The 5,882-nt window shown below is 43.1% G+C and overlaps 1 pseudogene; it reads left to right on the top strand.

Moving 5' to 3' along the window:
• The first annotated feature begins 826 nt into the window (after positions 1-826).
• Positions 827-920, top strand: LOC111750252 (U6 spliceosomal RNA; annotated as a pseudogene).
• The last annotated feature ends 4,962 nt before the right edge of the window (positions 921-5,882 follow it).

Here is a 5,882-nt window from a genome sequence, read left to right as displayed (position 1 = left end):
TCAGCCATTAGAGAAATGCAAATCAAAACTACAATGAGATTTCATCTCACTCCAACAAGGCTGGGATTAATCCAAAAAACACAAAACAATAAATGTTGGAGAGGCTGTGGAGAGATTGGAACACTTATACACTGCTGGTGGGACTGTCAAATGGTAAAACCACTTTGGAAATCGATTTGGCGCTTCCTTAAAAAGCTAGAAATAGAACTACCATACCATCCAGCAAACCTGCTCCTTGGAATATATCCTAGAGAAATAAGTGCCTTTATACCAACAGATATGCACACCAATGTTCATTGCAGCACTGTTTACAATAGCAAAAAGATGGGAGCAACCAAGGTGTCCATCAATGGATGAATGGGTGAATAAATCATGGTATAGTCACACAATGGAATACTATACATCGATAAAGAACAGTGAGGAATCTGTGAAACATTTCATAACATGGAGGAACCTGGAAGGCATTATGCTGAGTGAAATTAGTCAGTTGCAAAAGGACAAATATTGTATAAGACCACTATTATAAGAACTAGAGAAATGGCTTAAACAAAGAAGAAAATATTCTTTGATGGTTACGAGAAGGGGGAGGGAGGGAGAGTGGGAAAGGGATATTCACTCAATAGATAGTAGATAAGAACTACTTTAGGTGACAGGAAAGACATCACACAATACAGGCGAGGTCAGCACAACTGGACTAAACCAAAAGCAAATAAGTTTCCTGAATAAACTGAGTGCTTCGAAGGCCAGCGTAGCAGGGGCCGGGGTTTGGGGGCCATGGTTTCAGGGGACATCTAAGTCAATTGGCATAATAAACTCTATTAAGAATGTGCTCGCTTTGGCAGCACATATACTAAAATTGGAATGATACAGGGCCCCTGCTCAAGGATAACATGCAAATTCGTGAAGCATTCCATATTTTTTTGTAAACTTTCACTTTAAAGCACAATAAAAATTATTTTTAAAAAAATCTATTAAGAAAACATTCTGCATCACACTTTGGAGAGTGGCATCTGGGGTCTTAAACTCTAGCAAGCAGCCATCTAAGACACATCAGTTGGTCTCAACCCACCTGGATCAAAGAAGAATGAAGAACACCAAGGACACAAGGTAATTACAAGCCCAAGAGACATAAAGGCCCACATAAACCAGAGACTACATCAGCCTGAGACCAGAAGAGCTAGATGGGGCCTGGCTACAACCAATGACTGCCCTGACAGGCAACACAACAGAGAACCCCTGAGGGAGCAGGAGAGCAGTGGGATGCAGACCCCAAACTCTCATAAAAAGACCAGACTTAATGCTCTGACTGAGACTAGAAGGACCCCCGTGGTCATGGCCCCCAGACCTTCTGTTGGCCCAGGACGGAAATCATTCCCAAAGCCAACTCTTCAGACAGCGATTGGACTGGACAATGGGTTTGAGAGGGATGCTGGTGAGGACTGAGCTTCTCGGATCAGGTGGACACTTGAGATTACGTTGGCATCTCCTGCCTGGAGGGGAGATGAGAGGGTAGAGAGAGTTAGAAGCTAGTGAAATGGACATGAACAGAGACAGTGAGGGAGTGGGTGGTCTCATTAGGGGGAGAGCAACTAGGAGTATGTAACAAGGTGTACATAAGTTTTTGTGTGAGAGACTGACTTGATTTGTAAAATCAAGCACAATAAAAACTTTTTAAAAAAGAGAGAGAAGCAAGCAGGGAGACGTGGGGACCTCATACCACCAAGAAAGCAGTGCCAGGAGCAAAGTGTGTCCTTTGTACCCAGGGTTCCTGCATGGAGAAGCTCCTAGGGCAGGGAAAGATTGATGACAAATACCTTCCTCCACAGCCGACAGGGAAAGCCTTCTCCTGGAGCTGACACCCCCTGAATTTGGACTTCTAGCCTACTAGACTGTGAGAGAATAAACTTCCATTTGTTAAAGCCATCCACTTGTGGTATTTCTGTCATAGCAGCACTGTATGACTAAGACAACATATATGCTTTATAATGAACATTATTGTTTTTCTAATTAAAATGTTGTAATAAGGTACAATTTAAGAAAAAAGCTAAGTGGTGTTAACATTTCTTTTTCCCGCCCTCACTTTTTAAGGGAAGAGAGGAGGTGATTGTGTTTTTAAGAGCCTAGCCAATGCTGTATTTGGCAGACCTGCCTCAGAAGGAGAAAGGACTCTGATAGGAAGCTGAGAACTCTGCTCGAGGAGTTTTGTCCCCAGGGCACTGTACAGGCCCTGTGCTACCTCTGTTTCCTGTTGACAAGGGCTGGCATGACAGCTGTGTTGTTGAAGGACACCTTCTGCCCTTGAAAACAACTCAAACTCATCCATGGGCGGTCCAGCCCACATTCGAGTGAGAGAACAAAAAGGATAAAGCTGCACGCCTCCTATATCTGGCGAAATAAATCCCACAGCAATGGGCTTACACATGCTAAGTCTGAGAGAGAAAATGATGGCACATTCTGTACCAGTTTCCAAGGAGGCAATGTTGTTAGCAGCCTTCAAGTTGCCCCAGACTTACGGTGACTCCGCCCGTGCACAGTGAGGTCAGACTGTTGTGATCCACAGGGTTTTCATTGGCTGTTTTTTGGGGGAGTAATTTTTCTTTTTTAGATCATCAGGACTTTCTTCCTAGTGTGTCTTAGTCTGGAAGCTCCACTGAAACCTGTTCACCATCATAGCAACACTCAATCCTTCACTAACAGATGGGTGGTGGCTGTGCCTGAGGCTCACTGGCCAGGAACCCAACCCAGGTCTCCCACATGGAATATGAGAATTTTCTGAATCAGGCACTTCTAAGTTTGAATATCAACACTGCTCCTACTTACTATGCGTCCTTGGGTGTGATCTTAAGCTCTCTGGATGTGAGCTTCCCCATCTGTTAAATATAACCGATAATACCTGTATCATAGGATTATTTTATCTACACATCTAAGTGACACTCTACAGAAGGACGCTGGATATGCAGGCTGCTTATTGGAGCTAGGTTGCACACCAGGTGACCAATTAGATTTTGTTAGTAACCCACATTCACTGCCTTTGATCAAATTTCTGCCTTTTTGTATACATTGTAGGGTCACTCCCAGGCATTCAAAAGCATGAATAAATTGTGTGGATTTTATTTGCCACTGCTTGTCAGTTCTTTCACAAACAAAGCAACACACAGAAATTATGCTTCTGTGAGTAAAAACCACATCCCTCTAAAACGAAAGGTGCTTTCAGAGACTAGCAGGGGAAGGATTCCCACAACTCCCCTCCACTTCCGTTGTCTAATTTAATCTCTATTTAAACTTCTCATTCCTAACTCACCCTTACACCTTCAAGGACCAAAATATTATACCTAGAGGAGTGGTCTTTAAAAAACTTTCCACGTCTTCCTAACCATCTGGGAATTTCCTTAGAAAAAAAAGAAGTTTTTTGTGCAATGAGATTCAACCTGCAAAACTTTGTGCAGTCTCTTTGGACCTCAATTTCCTCAGCTTACAAGAAAGAACTAAGGTTACAAAATTCTCTTCTAGTCCTAACATTCTATGTCTAAAATCCTCTCTCTCAAATCTTCTCCCCTCTATTCTCGTTCCACCACCTTAGTTAGGGCAACCACCAACTCTTACCTGGGTTGTGGCAACAGCCTTCAGCCTCGTTCCTCCCAAACCATTCTCCACATAGCTTGCGAAAGAATCTTTCTAAAATGCCTATCTGCCTCAAGTATTTTAGAGATAGCCTCCAAAATAAATTCATTATCTCCAAAATAAATTCCAATTTCTCAGCACAAGCCTCAAAATCTGTCCGCCTCTACAGCATCACTACACATATAACACTCTGAGCAAACAGAACTCCTTAAAATTCCCCTCTTGCCACCACACTTTGCATGTGCTATTCCCTTTGACTGGAATGTCCCTCCCCATGAATACTGCCACATCTGCCTGGCCAATTCTTCCCTCAAAGTTTAGCTCATGCACCATCTTCTCCAAAAGATGATTAGATGTCTCTCCTCTGGGTCCCAATAGAACCCCGTGAAAGAATGCTATCATAGTATTTATAGACAGTAGTAAAATTGTCATTTGCTAAACACAGGCTGGCTTTTTGTCCGGTAAAGGACTCAACACCAGAAGCATCACTGCTGCAGGTGAAACTCCTGAAAAGGGCAGGTGCACAGATGCCCTATTCTCCCCGGATCTTGCAGAGAGGCAGGTTGGATTGGGGTACAACTGCACATGCCACAGGGCTATGATCCTGGGGAGAGACCTCTTGTTGCTCTTCCTTTTCATAGGTCAGCTTGAGAGGGGTCTTGCAGCAGGGAAATAAATACTTTAGGATTCAGTCATTAAACAGTGTGAGTTTAGGAGCCCACTGCTTGGGGAAGTGCTGGGAAATACCCAGCTAGAAAGCTTGAGGTTCTCATGGTTCTTTAGGAAGCTGAGGTTTGGTACAGCCAGCCCCTCTTGCAAGGGTAATGGGGAGTAAGCTCATTGCCAGGCAACCCCAGGAAGGTCTCCTGGTACCATTCATTGGAAATCCTACTAGTCATGCCACACTTTCCACACATATCCCCCAAACCTAGCTGAGTAGCTAGAACATAAAAGGTACTCGATAAATAACTATAGCTAACACTTATTAAGTGCCTACTCTATGCAAGTAACTTGGCATATTTTATAACTAGTTCTTACAATGACTATGCAAGATAGATGTTATTAGTTCCATTTTATGGATGAGGAAACTGAGGCTAGAAAAGGCTAAGTAACTTGCCTAAGATCACATAGCTAGTAAATAGTAGAGCTAGAATCTGAGCCTAAATTCTAGATGACTCCAAAGCCCATGCTCTTTTCTCCAAGCCATGTACTATGTAGCATAAGGACCCCTGCTCCTCTGTGAGTAGGTACTCTTTGCTTCTTTTCCTATAACTTGAAAGTACTGCCACTGAAATGTCCTGCCGACTCTTCTACATTGTCACAAGCTAGTCTGGATTTTTTTCACCTATGCTCAGTCTAGTCTGCTTTTCACCTTCTGAACCCAGTGGGTACTTGAAAAGCAGAACTTGTCTGCTATTAGTAAAACTTTAAAAAAAAAAAAAAAAAACCCAGTGCCGTAGAGTCAGTTCCGACTCATAGCGACCCTATAGGACAGAGTGGAACTGCCCCATAGAGTTTCCAAGAAGCTCCTGGTGGATTCGAACTGCCGACCCTTTGGTTAGCAGCCATAGCACTTAACCACTATGCCACTAGGGTTTCCAGTAAAAGTCTAAGTAAGTAAAATAAAAAGTAAGTTAAAAGCAGGAACAACAAGGAGGCAAACAGACAGGAACAAAACCTGATTCCTTGGCAATGCCCTTAGGGACAGAATGACCCAAGGTCAGTCAAGCCTGGACCCTAAAGCTGGAAAGGCCTCCCACCTTTTCACTTAGCCAGATGCCCAGGGAACAACCCAGAACATAATGGCTCTGGCAGAAAAAAAAAAGGAAGCCGTTATATTCCCACAGGGAGTTGTAAGTCCCAACAGTCACCATCCTCCTCTCTCTCCTCCTCCTCAAAAGCATTTATTGAATAGTCTAATTATTAAACAAGGCAGGTGCAAAAGAAAGGTGGGAAACAAGAGGGCTGAATTTAGCTTCTTTAAAAGCCAGAGAAATGACTCAGTGTGCGTAACACTTCATTTGGAGAACAAAGTGGATGTTCCGGATCCAGCCAGGTGCATTGTTAAACCTGTAGGGGAGAGATAGGGAAACAGACCATTTTTTTTCCTTTCACTCACAAATAATACCATGAGCTCAGCTGAATTGCCAAGCCTCGAGAATAAATCCAGAGGATTTATGCTCACAACAAGAGCCAGAGAACTGACAGAATGACTGAAAATACATAACACCTGTTTAAGTCAATGTTTAGAATATTCTAAG

Source organism: Loxodonta africana, chromosome 10, assembly GCF_030014295.1.
Source record: "Loxodonta africana isolate mLoxAfr1 chromosome 10, mLoxAfr1.hap2, whole genome shotgun sequence".
Taxonomy (NCBI): Eukaryota; Metazoa; Chordata; class Mammalia; order Proboscidea; family Elephantidae; genus Loxodonta; species Loxodonta africana.
This window is presented reverse-complemented; position numbering and strand designations above follow the sequence as displayed.